Genomic DNA, 23139 nt, shown 5'->3' on the forward strand with positions numbered 1-23139 from the left:
TCTAAAGAATACAGAACACAGAGGTCTTTTATATGCTATGGGTTACAAACTCAGCATAAAAGAAAGGGGCAGTCCTAGCTCCTGCAAGCATATAAAATACCTAATATGGACATACAAGATCTGCAAAATATTAGCCAATAGAAAAACATCATGTAACCAGAATGTCTCCCTTACGTCGTGTTTCTGCCCAACCCATAAGTCAATCAACTACAGCACTTATAGGTCAATCAGTAATGGCAGAACATGTCTGTATGCAGTTAGGCAAGCTACTGTCTGAGATTGCTTTCAAAGCAAGGACAGAGGGGGGGTTTCTACACGTTGCAGTCCAAAGGGCAGAAACACTTCATGGATAGAGCAGTCTGTGTAAAGGCAACACAAATTGAAGGCAAATGTAAGATGGAGTCAAAATTAAAGAACCTCAGACCCTCCTTTTGCCATTACACAGGCAAATCCTAAAATTATTTTGCAAACATTATGTATTTCAGTGACTATTGACAATGCCAATAAAACAATAAGAATCAGTCTCCAAACACCCATTCTATACAATCGCACGGGAAATATCCAGAGTCCGTCAAAGCCTCTCTGGCAGGCTTCTATTGTCCATCAAATCCTGTTTCTGTTGTTTTCTTCCACATGGGCCTCTACATTCAGGCCTTTCATGAAAATGATGTTACTCAGTATGCGTTGGAGTGCCTTCCTGGCAAACACTCACAGCTCACTTGAAAGTCTCAATGTCTCAATGCAGTGGACCAATATTTCCTGTGCTGCAGGCACTACAGATATTGTGCTCTTCATTGATCATGGGCACAGAACATCTCATGCAGACCCAAGTACTATTAATCGGGGAAGAGCAACAGACTGTCACACTCAGCAACACTTTCAGACTCCAACACTTGCTTTTCAGTGTCAGAGGATGCTCGGGCTGCTCTTTCATGGGCACCACAATGTAGTGCATTTTGCCAATCTCAAATCCTCCGGTGCACTGCACTTCCGTTGGAGCAAAGGAAAAGGTGTTGTGTGGCCAAAACTCAGGCCAAGGGGCTCAAGGGACTGCACACTGTCAGAGGTTAACCAGCACATGACAGGTGGGTGGAAAACTGAAGCCTCAAACAACAAGAATCCTTCTCTTTCGCTCTTTGCACTGAAATTCTGGTTCTGTGGCAAAACCAGATCCTCTTTCTTTTCTGATGTTCAACGCCTTCTGATGAAGCAAGTACAATACGTTGGAGATATCACTGATGGCACGCTGGCGATCGCTGTCTGGGTGCTGGGACTGTAGGGCCAAGGTATGTAGCCCTCATCTGTAGCTGACACTGATGAGAATTAGAACTCATCTTTATCACTGTTCTGCAGGGTATCATTCTCCCTTTGACTCTGGAAGATCCCGCAGAACCTAGTGACGTAGAAAATGTGACACAGTTGTTTCCTTCAATTAAGTACAAAAACAGTTCATTGTACAACAAGGGACTGCAAGCAAGTGGCCTGCAATCTTCAAAGGAGTGGCCATACGTCATGGGTCATATCTGGTCTAGAACACACTGTCATTCTCAAAGGCAATACAAAGACAAAGGCAGTAGGCAGAACAGTGCCTCTAGCCTCTTTAATTGGGTTTCCGTGTGAGAGCATATCCTCTACCTTCTAAGGGTAGATAGCGACATGGGAATTCTATCTGAATGGATGTCCTCACACATGGTGGCATTGTCTAATGGGGCAAACACATTTTTTTTCTCAATGATTACATATAGGTGTTCCCTAAATTCCTTATCTAGAGCACCTCAAAAGAGAGATCACATCATACATTTTATCAGGGACATGTAGATACCTCCCTTTAATAATTGTGCATCAGGTGGACTATACAATACAAAAGCTAATGATCAAAATGTGGAAACAAAAGACAAGAACTAGAGAGTCCTGGTATTTCCATTATTTAAAATACATCTGGTCCATCAAAAATTAAAGCAGCAGGAAAAAGGAACTAAAAACCAAATTAGAATAGGCATTGAATTTATCATATTCAAAAAAACGTAAGGTGTCTCCTATTGAGGTAGAAAACCAGACTGGTCATACAAAAGGGAATTATACATAATATGGGGTCTCTGGTACATTACTGCAGTCTGGAAGTGTGAACCTGAGCAATACACCAACTGGTGAAAGGAATTTGGAAAAGGGAAATGGGACTAGGTAAAAAGCCATACACTACTTAGGAAGGAGAACAAAACTGACTAATGTAATATAGAAATTAGGTCACCATGTACAAGAGTCACAAATCTATAATTTATCCTTACGTCCAATCAGGATACATAAATTTAGGGCTGCCTGTTCCTTTAAGGGAAGAGGACAGTATCGTGACTAATTGCAGATGACACACTTTGGTTCTGTATATCTCTTTTTTATTTTCCTTCAAATACCATTAAAGCCAAATTTGACATACACTGGTGAAGTGTTGTCTTGTTTTGTTCACAGCATGAAAAATTATATCTGTGAAATTTAGTATCAACGCAAAAAAAAAAAAAAAAAACACACATATGCCAAGCCATCAGATATACGCACTGTATATCAAGCACTAAAAGCATAGACAAAACAATAGCATATGTAAATAAGCGGTGACACACAACACTATTGCATGCACTTTTATGCACTGTGAACCTGCAGCCCAAAACAGAATATTCAGGCCTGCTTAATTTGTCAGGCTTAAAATCCTCACCAGGAACAATTCATAAAAGGATAAAATGCAAAAATATGTAAAACGCACAAACATTTCTGCACATAACACACAAAATATCAACTCTAACAACCATCTTTTGAAAACATGCTAAACCCTTTTAACTTTCCCAAAAATTTTTCACAGACACTCTGCGTGTCCCGTGCGCCAACACCCTTTGAGGCCCTGCTTTTCCAAGCAATAATTTCTCCATCTGTTTACACTTACTCCTAACTCCCACCTCACTCTAAGGCTGAAAAAGACAAAAAAAACCTTCCCAACTCTTTCAAACCTGCAATAACCACCCCTATTTAAAAACACATGATATATATTACTCCTGTTAGGGGCTACAATTTATTTCTATACTTAGATTATTAAAACAGTTACTGTGAATAATTCGCAGAACATAATAACACACATACCAGTTTTGAGAACAAATGCTTGTTTGCAATAGTACTCATTTCATCTACCTTAAATGGATGAATGCTCAGTTAGGTCCAGCAAAAGTTAAAACCTTCCACCCTGATATTAAACTCAAACCTCTGCACCAGGCACATTGGCTCACTGACCTATTTAAAAGGAAACCCAAATGGGAAAAACCTGCAAATTTGTATTATACCTAAATGTATGCATTTACTGAAGCCTAAAGCACTTTAAAGCTATTGTAAATGGCAAAAATGCCCACATTTTACCCAAATTCAACTTTGATATTTGGGGCACTTAAAAATAAATATCCTATAATAATGTTACATATTAATCATCCTCAGAATGTTCTTTACAAATTGCAGAGATTGGACATTGGACATATCTCCTGCAAATCCTGAGAAAAATGAGTTTTTCACGCCTGGTCAAGTGAAATTCTATATGCTAATGTCCTTATTATGCAGTATACCATACCTTAAATTAAATTATAATGCTAGGAGGTCACAGTATAAGTATTAAGCTTCATGAATGGTAAAAAACGAATTTTGTAGCACTTATTTTTATAACCCTATCAGTTTTGATAATTCCACATATTAAGGCTCTCTAATTCCTTGAATCTGACTTCATTTTCTTTGCTTTTGTTTTGTGCCACTTAGGCTGACGAACAAAGTGGCCTGGCCTCCCCAGGTCATGTACACATTAACCAGATTAAACTGTAAGAAACTAACTTTCGTCACCCGAAACTGACCTGCAAAGCCGATTTCCCTGATTGATCTTTATCTGAGATTGCCAATCAATGTTCAAGACATCGTTAACTTTTTAGTTTCCTTGGACTTGCCCTATCTTGTTTCAGCATCTTTTACGGTTTCTTTTTAAATGTTTCTTCATTACATGGGTTAATTATTACTTAGGAACTGAGCCAAGAATATGCTTAGAGAAATGCTTAAAGAGAGGAAAACCCTTAATTAAAATGTCTTCCTATAATACAAAATAATGAACCTTAGTTTTGAAACCTTTTTAAAACAACATTCTGAAATGCAAAGTTTTCACCTGTGCAACTGAGGGGAAAATCCTGGCTAAATAAAAATTCCTGTTTATTTAGCTTGTCTCTAAGTGCTTGTAACAAGCTGGCAGTCTTTTTCAAACTAAAACATATCAATGCGTGTTCTATATTATTTTGAGTTCAGCGGGAATTTACTTCAGCTGATCTGTTTGCCTGTTAATACCTAACACAATGTATCTAAGGAAAATGCTGTAAGTTTATTTATTTTTTTTGCAAAACACCCAATTTCGTGTTTGGGGGCTTTTTATTCCTAGTGAATGTGAATTTACATTTTAGTTTTTTAAACATTTAGACATCTTGCTTAATAGACAGAAAACATCAAGAAAAAACACAAACACACATTTGAGCTCATTTCAGACAAACAGAAAGGGCTCAAACACTCAGGACACACAATACGGCGCGCTTTTAGCCATTGCATTTCGTGAATAGTGCCATCGCTATTCACTTACAGAAATTGCACTAATGGGAAAACCACATAGACATTTAAACACACATTTAACCCACATATCAATACTCAGTACAGAAATAAAGGACAGCCCACAGACGGTACTTAAACCAAACCATTTGTAAATACTAGTTGTCAGTCATATTTACAAGAAACGCTTCTCAATTGTGTTCCAAAAGACTGCAAAAACTGCCCAACAGACTGATGTATGTCCAAGAAGCGAAAATACACTCAATTCACTAGCTTTGACTAGCAGAACACCAAAAATCGCTCTGCATATCTTCATTCATAAAATGACACAGAGCAAAGGATCCTTGTTTTGTATTATGTCATATTTTAATTCCCTGGGGATACAAAATCACCAAGGAAGAAATATGTTTGTAAATCTAAACCTATTTAGATATTCCAATTAGGGGAAGCCGGCTAATCCAAACGTATACAAAGTTGGCCAACACAAAGCTCCAAATTTGCTAAGATCAGGCATCTTATAGCTCACTAATCTAGCTTCAAACTTCAAGGGGCTATCTCTATCGATACACTCGTAAATATACAAGACCCTCGGTTTTTTAAAATTGCAATCTTCAAATAAAAACTAAGGACCAAACAAACTAAGAACCAAACTAAGGACCAAGCAAAACCAAGAGCAAAGGACTGGGAGCGACCCACTTATACTTAACTCTTACTTTTACTAATCAAAAGGTTATCCAAATTCTAACTGTCAAGTTCTAAATGACCTAATGGTCTCTTTGGTTTTTTTTTTTAATACTCACGCCAAAAAGGTTCTCAGTCAGGAGTGACATCATGTGGAGGATCAAAATCAGGAAGAGCAGAAATATACTGGGCTGCAAAGACAAAGAATCTCCAGAATCCTTGTGCACAGAGTAGTAGAGTCCCGTCCTGTCCTCCTCAGTAGATTTCAGTCTCCTGACAAGATCACTCCTTCAGAAAGTCACTTCTCTGATGAGCCCCACGTTGGGCGCCATTTGAAGAACTGAAATCTTCATTCTCAGGGGTCTCACTAATACAAAAGAACTTGGCACAGAAGCTGAAATATGAAAAGACATCTTTATTAAATTTAATAAGTGAGGCCACGTCACACAGAAGCCGTAGCAAGTGAATGAGGTAGTCTAAAGAATACAGAACACAGAGGTCTTTTATATGCTTAGGATTTACAAACTCAGCATACAAGAAAGGGGCAGTCCTAGCTTCTGCAAGCATACAAAATACCTAATATGGACATACAAGATCTGCAAAATATTAGCCAATAGAAAAATATCATGTAACCAGAATGTCCCCCTTACGTCGTGTTTCTGCCCAACGCATAAGTCAATCAACTACAGCACGTATAGGTCAATCAGTAATGGCAGAACATGTCTGTATGCAGTTAGGCCAGCTAGTGTCTGAGATTGCTTTCAAAGCAAGAACAGAGGGGGGGTTTCTACACGTTGCAGTCCAAAGGGCAGAAACACTTCATGAATAGAGCAGTCTGTGTAAAGGCAACACAAATTGAAGACAAATGTAAGATGGAGTCAAAATTAAAGAACCTCACCTCGTGCTGCCCCAGTGCATGGGTAGGGATCTCTCCTCACATCCCCCTGCTTATGCAGTGACCCTGTGGCCTCGTGCTGCCCCAGTGCATGGGTAGAGATCTGTCCTTGCATCCCCCTGCTTATGCAGTGACCCTGTGGCCTCACACTGCCCCAGTGCATGGGTAGCGATCTGTCCTCGCATTCCCCTGCTTATGCAGCGTCCCTGTGGCCTCGTGCTGCCCCAGTGCATGGGTAGGGATCTGTCCTCACCTCACCCTGATTATGTAGCGACCCTGTGGCCTCGCGTGGCCTCGTGCGGCCCCAGTGCATGGGTAGGAAACTGTCCTCGCATCCCCCTGCCTATGCAGTGACCCTGTGGCCTCGTGCTGCCCCAGTGCATGGGTAGGGATCTGTCCTCACCTCACCCTGCTTATGCAGTGACCCTGTGGCCTCGTGCTGCCCCAGTGCATGGGTAGGGATCTGTCCTCACATCCCCCTACTAATGCAGCGACCCTGTGGCCTGGTGCTGCCCCAGTGCATGGGTAGGGATCTGTCCTCACATCCCCCTGCTTATGCAGCGACCCTGTGGCCTCGTGCTGCCCCAGTGCATGGGTAGGGATCTGATCTCACATCACCCTGCTTATGCAGCGACCCTGTGGCCTCACGCTGCCCCAGTGCATGGGTAGGGATCTCTCCTCACATCACCCTGCTTATGCAGCGACCCTGTGGCCTCGTGCTGCCCCGGTGCCTGGGTAGGGATCTCTCCTCACATCACCCTGCTTATGCAGCGACCCTGTGGCCTCACACTGCCCCAGTGCATGGGTAGGGATCTGTCCTCACATCAGCCTGCTTATGCAGCGACCCTCTGGCCTCGTGCTGCTCTAGTGCATGGGTAGGGATCTGTCCTCACATCCCCCTGCTTATGCAGCGACCCTGTGGCCTTGTGCTGCCCCAGTGCATGGGTAGGGATCTGTCCTCACATCACTCTGCTTATGCAGCGACCCTGTGGCCTCGTGCTGCCATAGTGCACGGGTAGAGATCTGTCCTCACATCACCCTGCTTATGCAGGGACCCTGTGGCCTCGTGCTGCCATAGTGCACGGGTAGAGATCTGTCCTCACATCACCCTGCTTATGCAGTGACCCTGTGGCCTCACACTGCCCCAGTGCATGGGTAGGGATCTGTCCTCACATCACCCTGCTTATGCAGCGACCCTGTGGCCTCGTGCTGCCCCAGTGCATGGGTAGGGATCTGTCCTCACATCACCCTGCTTATGCAGCGACCCTGTGGCCTTGTGCTGCCCCAGTGCATGGGTACGGATCTGTCCTCACCTCACCCTGCTTATGCAGCGACCCTGTGGCCTCGTGCTGCCCCAGTGCATGGGTAGGGATCTGTCCTCACATCAGCCTGCTTATGCAGTGCCCCTGCAGCCTTATGCTGCCCTCGTGCATGGGTAGGGGTCTGTCCTCACCTCACCCTGCTTATGCAGCAACCCTGTGGCCTCGTGCTGCCCCAGCGCATGGGTAAGGATCTGTCCTCACCTCACCCTGCTTACGCAGCGACCCTGTGGCCTCGTGCTGCCCCAGTGCATGGGTAGGGATCTGTCCTCACCTCACCCTGCTTATGCAGCGACCCTGTGGCCTCGTGCTGCCCCAGTGCATGGGTAGAGATCTGTCCTTGCATCCCCCTGCTTATGCAGTGACCCTGTGGCCTCGTGCTGCCCCAGTGCATGGGTAGGGATCTGTCCTCACCTCACCCTGCTTATGCAGCGACCCTGTGGGCTCGTGCTGCCCCAGTGCATGGGTAGAGATCTGTTCTCACCTCACCCTGCTTATGCAGTGACCCTGTGGCCTCACACTGCCCCAGTGCATGGGTAGGGATCTGTCCTCACATCCCCCTGCTTATGCAGCGACCCTGTGGCCTCGTGCTGCCCCAGTGCATCGGTAGGGATCTGTCCTCATATCACCCTGCTTATGCAGCGACCCTGTGGCCTCGTGCTGCCCCAGTGCATGGGTAGAGATCTGTCCTCACCTCACCCTGTAAATGCAGCGACCCTGTGGCCTTGTGCTGCCCCGGTGCATGGGTAGGGATCTGTCCTCACATCCCCCTGCTTATGCAGCGACCCTGTGGCCTCGTGCTGCCCCAGTGCATGGGTAGGGATCTCTCCTCACATCACCCTGCTTATGCAGCGACCCTGTGGCCTCGTGCTGCCCCAGTGCATGGGTACGGATCTGTCCTCACCTCACCCTGCTTATGCAGCGACCCTGTGGCCTCGTGCTGCCCCAGTGCATGGGTAGGGATCTGTCCTCACGTCACCCTGCTTATGCAGCGACCCTGTGGCCTCGTGCTGCCCCAGTGCATGGGTAGGGATCTGTCCTCACATCAGCCTGCTTATGCAGCGACCCTGTGGCCTCGTGCTGCCCCAGTGCATGGGTAGGGATCTGTCCTCACCTCACCCTGCTTATGCAGCGACCCTGTGGCCTCGTGCTGCCCCAGTGCATGGGTAGGGATCTGTCCTCACATCAGCCTGCTTATGCAGCGACCCTCTGGCCTCGTGCTGCTCTAGTGCATGGGTAGGGATCTGTCCTCACATCCCCCTGCTTATGCAGCGACCCTGTGGCCTGGTGCTGCCCCAGTGCATGGGTAGGGATCTGTCCTCACCTCACCCTGCTTATGCAGCGACCCTGTGGCCTCGTGCTGCCCCAGTGCATGGGTAGGGATCTGTCCTCACATCACCCTGCTTATGCAGCGACCCTGTGGCCTCGTGCTGCCCCAGTGCATGGGTAGGGATCTCTCCTCACATCCCCCTGCTTATGCAGTGCCCCTGCAGCCTTTTGCTGCCCTCATTAAAGCAGTGATATCTCTGTGGCACGGAACCCTATGCGGCCGAGCTCACTACGTCCAGCGCAGGACCAGAGTGATGGACATTGGCCACCACACACGTCTCTGTCAATCAATCCACCATTAAGAGCACATGGATGTGAGTTTGATGGAGTCCATGTTTGTGGTAAAATCAGAGAAATCAACAGTGTGCCATCAGAGTCAACGGGGCGGGCTTCATACCTGATGAAGGTTCCCGGACATACGCCTCCTGCTGTGCAGTGTGTGTGTGTGAGGGTGCCCTGTCAGTGCTGCGTCATGCTGTGCAGTGTGTGCCCTCCCAGTGCTGCGTCATGCTATGCAGTGTGTGCCCTCCCAGTGCTGCGTCATGCTGTGCAGTGTGTGCCCTCCCAGTGCTGCGTCATGCTATGCAGTGTGTGCCCTCCCAGTGCTGCGTCATGCTATGCAGTATGTGCCCTCCCAGTGCTGCGTCATGCTGTGCAGTGTGTGCCCTCCCAGTGCTGCGTCATGCTATGCAGTGTGTGCCCTCCCAGTGCTGCGTCATGCTATGCAGTGTGTGCCCTGTCAGTGCTGTGTCGTGCTGTGCAGTGTGTGTGTGTGTGGGTGCCCTCCCAGTGCTGCGTCATGCTATGCAGTGTGTGCCCTCCCAGTGCTGCGTCATGCTGTGCAGTGTGTGCCCTCCCAGTACTGCGTCATGCTATGCAGTGTGTGCCCTCCCAGTGCTGCGTCATGCTATGCAGTGTGTGCCCTGTCAGTGCTGTGTCGTGCTGTGCAGTGTGTGTGTGTGGGTGCCCTCCCAGTGCTGCGTCATGCTATGCAGTGTGTGCCCTCCCAGTGCTGCGTCATGCTGTGCAGTGTGTGCCCTCCCAGTGCTGCGTCATGCTATGCAGTGTGTGCCCTGTCAGTGCTGTGTCGTGCTGTGCAGTGTGTGTGTGTGTGGGTGCCCTCCCAGTGCTGCGTCATGCTGTGCAGTGTGGGCCCTCCCAGTGCTGCGTCATGCTGTGCAGTGTGGGCCCTCCCAGTGCTGCCTCTTGCTGTGCAGTGTGTGAGGGTGCCCTGTCAGTGCTGTGTCGTGCTATGCAGTGTGTGCCCTGTCAGTGCTGCGTCATGCTGTGCAGTGTGGGCCCTCCCAGTGCTGCGTCATGCTATGCAGTGTGTGCCCTGTCAGTGCTGCGTCGTGCTGTGCAGTGTGTGCCCTCCCAGTGCTGCGTCATGCTGTGCAGTGTGTGCCCTGTCAGTGCTGCGTCGTGCTGTGCAGTGTGTGCCCTCCCAGTGCTGCCTCCTGCTGTGCAGTGTGTGTGTGTGTGTGTGAGGGTGCCCTCCCAGTGCTGCGTCATGCTGTGCAGTGTGTGTGTGTGTGTGTGAGGGTGCCCTCCCAGTGCTGCGTCATGCTGTGCAGTGTGTGCCCTCCCAGTGCTGCGTCATGCTATGCAGTGTGTGCCCTGTCAGTGCTGCCTCTTGCTGTGCAGTGTGGGCCCTCCCAGTGCTGCGTCATGCTGTGCAGTGTGTGCCCTCCCTGTGCTGCGTCATGCTGTGCAGTGTGGGCCCTCCCAGTGCTGCCTCTTGCTGTGCAGTGTGTGTTCGTCGCCTTCCCCGGGCCCCTCGGCGCCTCGAAGCCTCAAGCGCTCGCCTCGCGCCTCCAATCAGTGCGGGCTTTGCGCGGGATTGTCTTTCATCCTGGAAATGAATGCGCGTGAAGGGAGTGCGTGACCCGACACCGCTCACGCACCTGCGCCCGCTCCCAGGGATGTGGCACTCGAGCCCCCCCCACCCCCACCCCCTCCATCTGACCTGTTGTTAATTTAGCAAATATCGACCTAAGCGGAGCCAGAGGCGCGGCCCTCATCCCCCATAATCGGTGAGACTTTAGGGATCAGGGCGGCTGTGTGAGTGTGAGGAGGAGGGTGGCACGCACGCACGGCACGCACCGCACGCCCTGCACTGGTCTCTGCCTCGGCGGTGTCCCCTCCTCGCGTCTTCAAGGCCCGTGGGTTCTGAGGCTGGAAACCAAAGGCCGCGCCCTCAGGTGACAGAAGAGACACCAGCCTGAGCCAGGAGCAGAGCCGGGCCCCAGGGAGCGGAGGGGCCACTGGCAAAGCCCTGGAAAGACACAGAGGGAGAACAGGATAGAAGCCTGAGATCTTATAGGAATACTCAGGTCAAAGCCCTGAGACCACAATCAGTCAATCAGGAATGACAAGACGCAGCCAATCACCGATAGGACAACCAGGCGCTGCAGGCTCATTGGAACAGCCAGGTCCAGAGGGCCACTCGGAGTTCCGGAAGTGGGGTGATTGTCCGGAGGTTCGTGGGGTGATTGTCCGGAGGTTCCTGGGGTGATTGTCCGGAGGTTCGTGGGGTGATTGTCCGGAGGTTTGTGGGGTGATTGTCCGGAGTTTCCCGGGGTGATTGTCCGGAGGTTTGTGGGGTGATTGTCCGGAGGTTTGTGGGGTGATTGTCCGGAGGTTCGTGAGGTGATTGTCCGGAGGTTCGTGGGGTGATTGTACGGAGGTTCATGGGGTGATTGTCCGGAGGTTCATGAGGTGATTGTCCGGAGGTTCGCGGGGTGATTGTCCGGAGGTTCATGGGGTGATTGTCCGGAGGTTCGCGGGTGATTGTCCGGAGGTTCATGGGGTGATTGTCCGGAGGTTCATGAGGTGATTGTCCGGAGGTTCGCGGGTGATTGTCCGGAGGTTCATGGGGTGATTGTCCGGAGGTTCGCGGGTGATTGTCCGGAGGTTCATGGGGTGATTGTCCGGAGGTTCGTGAGGTGATTGTCCGGAGGTTCGTGGGGAGGCTGCTTCAGCTCTTTGCTGCGATGTAAGAGAACGAGCGCCCTCCACTTCTGCTTTGGTTGAAGCGGGGAGTATGTCCAAATGAAAGGGAGGCGCAGCGTTGTTATCTCAATGGCTGGTGGGAGTTCAGATGGTGATTAATGTAGACTGGTACGTGGTTGTGCAGAGCCCTGAGTTTGTGGGTCAGCAGCTTCCATTGGCATCTCTTCTGTACGGAGAGCCAGTCAAGTTTCCTGAGGTGGAGTGTGGTGTGAACTTCAGTGGGAAGAACGAGGGTGAGTCTGGCCGCTGCATTCTGTATGGTCTGAAGTCTCCGTAGAGGGCATTGCCATAGTCCAGTCGGCTGGTGATGAGGGATTGTGTCACTGTGCATCTCATGTGAAGGGGTAGCCACTTAAAGATCTTACATACAATACGCAAAGTGAGGAATCATGTGGAGGAGATGGGGTTGATCTGTGGTTTAATGGTGAGCCAGGTGTCAATGATGATTCCGAGGTTTCTGGCGCGGTTGGAGGGAGTGGGCGCTGGTAACACATCTGATGGCTACCGGGAGTCAATTCATATGTTGCTGCCGTTGCCATAGATCAGTAGTTCTGTCTAATTATGGGCCTAAAATCCGTTCCGCTCGCAGAATTTGCGAATTTTCTGCTATTTGCGATCCGCGAATCTCACGAAATTGCCGAAAAATTCGAAATTCGCTCGCGGGCAGATTTTTTTGAACATGCCTGAGTTCAAGCTTAAATCGACAGCCCAAACAACTAGTGAGCACGGTCGAGGCTAGGCAGGTGTGCTTCCTCCCTATATCTACCACCTACAATTAGATGTAATCCTTGATGGAGGTCTTTGCATCCATGAGTTTCTCGAGCGCAATCCCCGTGTACTTACTGTGAGCTGGAGGCTGCTTTCTTCTCATCTGCTGCTCTGATCGGTCTCTGACCCTTTATAAACAAGAGGCATGTGAACTCGCACAGAAGCCTTGCCTGTTTGGCCCCGCCCCACACACACTAGGGTATGCAACGTCTTCTCGCCCTTTCCTCACTATGATGGACAGCTCACTCGAGGGAACTCGGCACCTTTCGGCGCGGTGGCAAATTTACAGACACACGTGGTCACATTATTTGTGCAAGTCCGCGAGTTTGCGGATTTTCACGTGAACTCGTGGATTTTTTTGCCATTTCACGCGAATTCGCAGACCGCGAATCCGCAAAATTCACCCATACTTACTTCTGTCCGTGTTCAAAGTTGATGGCGGTAGTAGGGTTGGAGGTGTTTCTCAGAGATTTTGTTCCACCTCCAGTGGGGGGTGCTAGTCATCTTGGGGGTGTACATGCGGGGGCAGGAGATGCTGAAGTGAATGTTGGAGCGATCATTCCATGTGAGTTCTGTGGCATAAGTGTATTTGACATGGTAGCTTGGGGTGAATATTTGGTCCAGATTCTGTGCTGCAGTGTTTGTAGGGTCATGGATGATCAGGTTCAATCCGAGGCTGCTCCTACTGTTGAGGAAGTGTGCGGTGTTTTTGTCATTGGGTGTCGATGTGGAAATTTCAGTCTCCGAGGAAGATGTAGTCCTTGGAGTCTAAGGTGAGGGATGCAATGAAGTCTGCGAAAGTGTTGCAGAAGCTGGAGTGTAGGCCTGGGAATCAGCATGCGAGGGCACCTCTGATGGTTGTCTTGCCGTCCGTGTGGAGCTTGAAGTTGAGATGTTCCATGGGGGGGGTGGTGTTGTCGGTGATTCACTGTATAGTCTCTTTATGGATTATAGCTGTTCCTATTCCCAGCTTGTTGGTGCAGTCCTGGTGAGTGATGTATATCCGCCGGGTATCACTGAAGCAACGCCTAGGGCGGATGTGGGTTTGAGCAAAGTCTCAGTGAGGAAAACGATGTCGGGTGCGAAGGTGGTGATGAGGTCCCATAATTCAGTGGAATGCTTTCATAGTGAGTGTGTGTTGAGTAAGGAGCATGCAAGTTGTTGTTTTTGTTAAGGTGGTGTCTGTGGTGTGCTCTGCGTTGGGCTAGTCGGTGGGCTGGTGTGTGTACATTGGCAGGTGAAGCGGCATGCTTGCTGTGGAGTGTGGGTCAGAGCAGTGGCAGTGTTTGTTGTGGTGTCTGGGATCGAGGTTGTAAAGTTCAACAATGGTGTATCTTTGGGGGAAGTCCAAGAGCAACGCTAAAGATCTCAGATCTTAAACAAATAGTAAGGTCAACGCTTGGGTTCTTAGATCTTAGACAAAGGCAAAGCCATGAGCACTCAGATGAACAACAACACTAAAGACCTCAGGTCTTAAACAAATGCTAAAGTCAAAGCCTTGAGAGCACAGACGAAGGACAATGCTAAGGCTCTCACATCTTAGATGAAGGTCAATGTTCAAGCCATGATACACCGCTGAAGAACAACGTTAGGGCTCTCAGATTGTAGACAATGGCCACTGTCAAAGCCTTGAGATATCAGATGAAGAACACTGCTAAGGCTGTAAGAGTCTGCACAAGTATTGAATCCAAAGCTTTGAGATCATAGACAAAGAAAGCTATGACTCTAAGATCTTAGCTGAAAGACTCTGTCACAGCGTTGAGTTTTACATAAAGAGGAACAGAGAGCGTTTCCAATCGTAGAAAGTGACCACTGTCACAGCCTTGAGATCATAGACAAGGGACAATTATTAGAATCTCAGATCATAGAGCAAGGGCCTGCTTTAGATATTGATGGACGAGTTACTCTGTCACAACGGTGATGGATATCCCATACACCAAAATATAAATCACATAGGATATAATGGGATTTAAATGTTGGCGGACAGGATAATAACCCGTCTGCTAAGATCTAACTCATGCCCAAACACACATTCCAAACACTGCAATCATAGATAAAAAACAACATGACTCTTAGATCTTAGACAACTACGATCACCACAGACTTGTAATCATAGACAAAGAACAATGCTAGAGCTCTCAGGTCATAAGCAAAGTCCAATGTCAGAGCCTTGAGGTCATGGATGTAGAACAATGCCAGGGCTCTCACATCTTAGACAAAGTCTGATGCCAGAGCTTGGAGATCATAGAGAAAGAACAATGCCCGGGCTCTCAGATTGTACACAGAAGCCAGTGTGTCAGCCTTGAGGTCATAAATGAAGAACACCAAAAGTAACACAAGGATACTTGGATCATAGATAAAGATCCATGGAACAACACTGAGATCACAGAGGAAGAACAAAGATCAATGGAACAGCACTGAGATCATAAAGAAGGAACAAGGAGCATTGGAACAGCACTGAGATCACAGAGGAAGAAACAAAGATCAATGGAACAGCACTGAGATCATAGAGAAAAAACAAAGATCAAAGGGACAGCACTGAGATCATAGAGAAAAAACAAAGATCAATGGAACAACACTGAGATCACAGAGGAAGAAACAAAGATCAAAGGAACAACACTGAGATCACAGAGGAAGAAACAAAGATCAAAGGAACAGCACTGAGATCATAAAGAAGGAACAAGGAGCATTGGAACAGCCCTGAGATCATAAAGGAAGAGCAACGATCAAAGGGACAGCACTGAGATCACAGAGGAAGAAACAAAAATCAAAGGAACAACACTGAGATCACAGAGGAAGAAACAAAGATCAAAGGAACAACACTGAGATCACAGAGGAAGAACAAAGATCAAAGGAACAACACTGAGATCACAGAGGAAGAAACAAAGATCAAAGGAACAACACTGAGATCACAGAGGAAGAAACAAAGATCAAAGGAACAACACTGAGATCACAGAGGAAGAAACAAAGATCAAAGGAACAACACTGAGATCACAGAGGAAGAACAAAGATCAATGGAACAGCACTGAGATCATAAAGAAGGAACAAGGAGCATTGGAACAGCACTGAGATCATAAAGGAAGAGCAACGATCAAAGGGACAGCACTGAGATCATAGAGAAAAAACAAAGATCAATGGAACAGCACTGAGATCACAGAGGAAGAAACAAAGATCAAGGGAACAGCACTGAGATCACAGAGGAAGAAACAAAGATCAAAGGAACAACACTGAGATCACAGAGGAAGAAACAAAGATCAAAGGAACAACACTGAGATCACAGAGGAAGAACAAAGATCAAAGGAACAACACTGAGATCACAGAGGAAGAAACAAAGATCAAAGGAACAACACTGAGATCACAGAGGAAGAACAAAGATCAAAGGAACAACACTGAGATCACAGAGGAAGAAACAAAGATCAAAGGAACAACACTGAGATCACAGAGGAAGAAACAAAGATCAAAGGAACAACACTGAGATCACAGAGGAAGAACAAAGATCAAAGGAACAACACTGAGATCACAGAGGAAGAAACAAAGATCAAAGGAACAACACTGAGATCACAGAGGAAGAAACAAAGATCAAAGGAACAACACTGAGATCACAGAGGAAGAAACAAAGATCAAAGGAACAACACTGAGATCACAGAGGAAGAAACAAAGATCAAAGGAACAACACTGAGATCACAGAGGAAGAACACAGATCAATGGAACAGCACTGAGATCACAGAGGAAGAACAATTCAAAAACTAACACCAGGGCTCTAAGATCATAGAGGAAAAACAAAGATCAACGGAACAGCGCTGAGATCATAAAGAAGGAACAAGGAGCATTGGTACAGCACTGAGATCATAAAGGAAGAGCAACGATCAAAGGAACAACACTGAGATCACAGAGGAAGAAACAAAGATCAAAGGAACAACACTGAGATCACAGAGGAAGAAACAAAGATCAAAGGAACTGTGGTAAATAAATAATTAATTACCGGTACTATTTTTGAATACATTAATAATAACAGATAGCTCAATAAATAAGAGGCAGGATCCGAGGAATCTGAGTCTAACAGGCTTTAATCAGGCACAAGGGAAGGGACAGGATCGGAATAGCCTGAAATAGAATGGCATAGAAGGCAGCTGCAACGTCTCATTAACAGTACAAGGTATATATAGTAAAACATCACAATTACATTACATACAGTAGGCGTAACAAGTGACGACGTCTGGTTACTACGAACTTCGGACTTCAGAAACAGGTGGGCCTCCGGATACCTCGGACCTTGCTCTCTCGGCTTGGGCTCTGGTCGGGACGAACCGCATTCCTCACCGCCTCGTCTGGATGCCGGACCGCAGTTTCCGTCTCCTCCGTGGGCCTGAGGGAGACTTGAAGCAGAAATATCTGCACGTGCACGTGATAGAGCGCGCGAGGCCACCCGACCAATAGTTTTCGCCGTTTCCGGCTTCAGGGCCCATATACTTTTCAAATCACCATATACATCGATCAGGTGACTTCACGAGCTCTACCAAGTTGTGTGTGTGTGTTCCCTGCTAATAATTTTCAGTGCACCCGACTTACCATCCACCGATGCGGGTACCTAATGACCACAATGAATCAGGGAGCTAGCTGTAAAAGAAAGGCAGCAAAATACAAACCCAACCAATAACATTCAAATACTGTTTAAATGACCACGGACAACTGGAAGTTTTAAAATGTTTATCTAAATTCAATATTTTCTTGCATGAGGTACAGTAAAATAAGGCAATCAATAACCAAGATAACGTAAATCACATAGGCATAAAGAAATAATGACAGGGTAATCATTCAAATGTAATATGAAATGCAGATGGGAAATATTATAAAATCTCAGAAATGTTTAAGCATGGACATTTTATGCATGAATAACTATGGGAGGGCCTATAAAGAGTAGCACGCTTCACTTAAGGTGAATGGGCCTTTGAACAATCTAGGCAATGAAGTTCTAGACCATATCATAAAATTACAGACTGCAATGCAAAATATAATTTCTAACAAGTGAGAAGACATAGGAACAAACTTATGGAAAAATATGTAATTGACTTTCAATAGTTGCGGAAAGGCATGGAAAATATAACATATGCAATGATGAACTTTATTAAAGCAAAAGTCAGAAATTCAGAAGGTGCAAGATTTAAAGAGTTTTCAGAGCAATATTTACCTAGAAAGGTGTGGAAACCAAACCCTGGCCACGGGTCAGTTAAGGACAGGAAACCCTCAAGGAAGGATACCCCTCAAAGGACAGCAGGTGCAGAATGGACACCCAGGACAGGACAGGATACCCTCGGAATAGGAATCAGGACAGGACCCTCAGGACAGGACAGCAAACCCTCAGGACAGGACCCTCTTCAGGACAGGACCGGAACCCACAGTTCGGAAGCAACGCCTGCGCTCCACCCGCTCTGCAGCTATCGATCAAGACCCCGATTGGGTCAGCGAACTCCCAGCTAAGTGCTTTGCCAGCACTTTAAGGTTCAGTAGAACCTTAGCCTATGGTCAAATTCGGACAGAGTGCTTCGCAGCGCTCTGTATCTTCAGTCACCTATTGAGTGCGTTGGGTCAGTGACAGGTCAGCTAAACCAGACAAGTCGGACGGTTCACTAGGTGAACCCAGGGTAGATATACAGTTTGGGGACAGTGTACCACCCCCCAATGTTGCAAAGTGTCAGAATCCCTCAATTTCGATTGGTCCTAAGGTAGGATTTGGGTAACACACCAATCACAATACAAGATTTGAAGCCTTCATTAACATACTTGGGTACCGCCTAGAGAGATTGGGGTTCTCATGAGAACTGTGCAGAAATACGAGTGAAAATTAACATTGTAACACATGAGGAGCAACATTCGCCGTTCTCGTAGCGCAGAGGTGGCTTTCCCAGGCGCATCTTGACTGTGGCTGCCAGCTGGCTGAGTTCCACTGTCCAAAGTGGCCACCTTTCAATGCTCCCTGGTCATGCGCAGAAGAGACCGTCAATATGGCTCCCAATCAGTTTGGACCCCCATTCCCCGCGGTACATGAAAAGTAAGCGAAAACAAATTAATACATAATAATGTCATTATGAAAATACATCATAGGGTTTGTACTTTTAACTCATCATCAAGAAATAAAACTATTGCATTAAATGTTAGCTACATTGACACAATCACAAGAGCAGTGGCACGAGCAGTACCACATGATAAGCACAGCTATGAATTACGCATGCGCATAACTTTCCCCCCACTTCTGCAGACGCGTCAGGACACGTGAGTGTGGCTGACGCATGCGCAGTAACTAAAATACAAGCGGCGGCCATATTAAAGAACACGGATTAAATTCATTAGAAATACACATAGGCAAGCTTCGGGAACTTTGCCTAAACAAAAATAAATGTTAGTAAAACATACGTTTTGTTACCTTATTACACATAAACGAGGTTCTTGACTTCGGCAAGCCGCAAAATATGCGAAGCTTTGCTTCATCAATCCCCTCTTTGATGATATTTACTATCATCACAAATTATAATGGAACCAGATGCCAACTTTCTTTCACACTTTATAAAGTTCTATTTCTTCCAGCAACCGTTCTAACTTTTCTCTCTCAGTTTTAGCAGGGTGAGAAGTCTTCATCTTTTTGTATATCTGATCATTCACTTCCTCTAATTCAATCTCATCCACACTTCGTTTCACTCCTCTTGCATTTACCTCGTGCTTTTTGGTGCGCTTGCGGCATTTACAGCATAAGAAAATGGAAAGTATAATAAGACCTATAATACCAATTGGCATCAGAATTTTGAATAATAAGCTTTTACCTATGCTAGCAAGCCAATGACCTACATTTGAGAGACCATCTACCAGTCTCTTCCAGGCACTATCAACCTCGAGTGGTTTGAGTTCCTTTGCCAAATTAGTAATGTTTTTCACATATCTTTTGATCTGTACACTTTTATCCGGAATATAAGTGCAACAATGTTGCGCCTTCAACATCCGGCAGACTCCGCCCTCTTTCGCTAATAAGGTGTCAAGAGCAAGTCGATTCTGTAAAACCATTGATCTGATCGCAACCATTTCGGTATTGACCAGCAGAAATCCATGAGCTGTTTCAGTAGACAGCACATCTACTATAGTAGACAATTTGCAAATTCTGTGAGTGTTCAGAACCACTCCCACTCCAGGTATCAGTGCACTGAAAATACTACCCATAATTTCACCTATACTTTCTCTTTTACTACGCACTAAGCCATTAGTATCTTCATTGCTTCCAGCTTTTCCATTCACATGGTATATTTTCGGGAAGACAATGCCAAAGTAGCAGCTTCCATACCAGTGATCCGGCAATTTGAAATAAGCCTTGTCCCCACAAATATAATAAATTCCAGGAAACACAGGCTCTGACCCATTTTTGAAACCCCAACCTCCAATTACCTTGTAATTATGTTCGCATTCACTGGAACCAATGAAAACATTATTATAATAGCTAGTCTTCTCGCGGTGAAGACATAGCTTGCCTTTCTTTTCAAAATCCAGCAACAGAGCAGGACCCGCTCCACCAGATGAGGTGCCTTCCATGTTCTCTGCCCACTTTGGCTTTTTCTGACTTTCGTCATTAGCCTTCTTTTGAATTTTAATTCTCCTTTTCTCTGCCATGTTCAGGAACATCTTTTCCTGCTCACGCAAAGAACAAGTCAAGTTATCTCTGTGTGCGTCTGCTATGTCAATGTTACCTATAGTCAGAAAGTAGTCTCCCATATATCTTATGGTGTCAGTTTTGGTATGTACAGGATTTAAGTTCCCACGTATAGGAAGTTCAGAAAAGATCACGTCATTGTTAGAATAATAATACTGTAACGGTCCCCTTTTGTAAAATAAACTAGCTAAAATGCTACAGGAGATTCCATATGTCAATGGCAGGTGATGGTATGTCACACCTTCAGCCACAGAAGTAGGTAGCTTCATGCAGACATAGCAATCTTCAATTTCCATAGTCTCTACATAGTGTATTAATAAGTTTGCGAAAACATTTAAGTGTGTCTTGTTCTTAACTCCATGATAATGTAGTCCTCCCTCATCTGGTGCTTCTAAGTTCTGTTTTGTTTGTCTCAAAGCTCTTTCATGTCGTGCTACACTCTGTGTTGTTAGCTCCTCATTGTCAGTATTTACAACTTCAGTAGGGACAATGTTAGTATCTTTACTTACAGCAAAGGGAATGAAAATTGTTAATCCTATCCAGATAACTATCAGTACTACTACACTACATATACACACCTTGCAACACGTCTTAAAACGGCTGCAACTAGGTCTACCATTCACTGTTGAATCAGACATTTTGGCTCAGAAGGAGTCTCTCGAACCCCTCTTTTTGGCTTTACACAATTAGCTTACTTTGTGCAAATTCACGGTGGTTCGTCTTCTTCTTCAGCTGAGTACTCTGGGACGGGTTCTCCGTCGCTCACGTCAGTTATATCAAGATCTTCAAGTTCTTCCAAAACCAGTGTCCATTCAGGAGACTTGTACTTTTTGTTTTGTCTTTTTATTCGTTCACTCCTTCTTTTGGAAGAGTCTTCTTCTTGCTCTGCTATCCGAGCACTTCTTCTTGCTTCTGCACGTTTTTCTTCCACTGTCTTTATCCTTAGTCTCAATCTTTTTACAAACCTAGGCTCAAGGTTGTTTCTTTTCTTTAGTCTCTTAGTCGGTACTTGGACTTCACTTTCTTTTCTTATTCTCTTGTTCTCTTTATCTTGTGGTAATTCTTCTCCACTTTCTTCTCCTACTTTCCCTATCTGGCTAGTTCCAGGGCTAGCATCAAATTCTTCTGCCTGGTTGCTAATCTGGCCTTGTTCAGGAATATTTTGTTTTTGGCTTTCGATTGTCTCTGTTTCTGTTTCTGTTTCCTGAACCCGTTCTTTTAACCCTCTCTGATCCTGTTCAAGCACTTCGATCTCTTGATTTTCTTCTGCTCGAACTATCACTCTATTTCTAGTCTCTCCCTTATCTGCATCAGGTGTTAGCGGTGGTGTATCGAACACCTGCTCTGTCCCTGTCTGACCTTCTCCTTCCTCAGTTTTGATGTGAATCTCAAGCGGCTGAGGTTCTTCGCCTGTGCCTTGCTTTTCCTGACTAGTCCACTCTCTACCTTCACTAAGTCGTTCTCTTGTTCTGATAGGATCTTCGGTCAGATCAATCATCGGTATCCATTCTTCTGGCCATATGCTTGGCAGCTCGTCTTCAGCTACTCCTGGCTCAGTTTCCTGGACCTCTTCCGCAGGCTGGTTTCTTGGCAGTTCGTAGTCAACTACTCCTGGGCCAACGTCTGCTGTTCCTGCAACCTGACTGGTGCTGGGCTGCTCGTTGTCAGCTGCTTCTGGACCGGCTCCTGCAGGGTCCTCTGCTGGTTGCCCCTCTTCTGCAAATTCTTTGTCTGGTAATACCTTCTGAGTGTGTCCAGCGTGGATCCACTGGGGAACACCTGCGACCTTCACTGCAGTTGTTGTTACCAGGATTACTTGGCGTTTCTTTCCCCACCTTGGTGCCAGACAATTAGATCGAGTGTGCTTCTTTATTTTGACCCAGTCTCCTGGAACCAAGCTGTGGAGAGGAGTCGTTGGATTGAGGATGCCGTCGTCTCCAATCTGGCGAGAGATAGAACGCACTTGGTCACCCAATCTTCTGCAGTATTCAAGCACTAAATCATCAGTAATACTCAACAGTTTGCTTCCTGGCACCCATGCTTGTCTCATCACTCTTCCCATAATGATTTCATGGGGACTTAGGCCTGTCTTGCGGTCAGGAACACTTCTCAGTCCCATCAGGACCAGGGGCAGGGCCTTCACCCAGGTCATGCCAGTTGCATCAGTCAGCTTTGCTAGTCTGTTTTTGATAGTTCCATTTACTTGTTCCACTATTCCAGAAGCCTCTGGGTGGTATGCACAATGAAGTTTCTGCCTTATTCCAAAGGCCTTACAGAGTTCAGCCAGTATGTCATTCTGGAAATGTCCACCCTTATCTGATTCAATAATGAATGGCACCCCGAATCTAGGTATTAGTTCTTTTAGTAAACACTTCGCTACTGTCAGTGCGTCACTTTGGGAAGTAGGGTAAGCTTCTACCCATTTTGAAAATATGCAAACAATGACAAGGACATATCGCTTCCCTTCACAACGGGGCATGGTGATGAAATCAATCTGTATCCTTACGAAGGGACCCCCTGATCTCCCAATTTTGCTCAGTTCAACCATTGTCCTCTTGCCTGGGTTCATCTGCTGACATGACAGGCACCTCTGGCAGAGGGACTCTGCTACCTTCCTGAATTTCTTACTGTACCAAGTCTGTTGAAATACCAGAATCATGGCATCCCTACCAATGTGTGATCCTTCATGTATTAATCTTGCCATTGTGCCAAGCAAGTGTCGGGGTAACACAGGCATACCAGTTGGGCCCAAAATCACACCATCCACACGTCTCGGTCTACACCCATCCTCCTTCCATTTCTCTCTTTCTTGCCAAGGAGCCGATTCCTGCCACTCTCTCACT

The sequence above is a fragment of the Lissotriton helveticus genome, chromosome 9 (assembly GCF_964261635.1).
Source record: "Lissotriton helveticus chromosome 9, aLisHel1.1, whole genome shotgun sequence".
Lineage (NCBI taxonomy): Eukaryota > Metazoa > Chordata > Amphibia > Caudata > Salamandridae > Lissotriton > Lissotriton helveticus.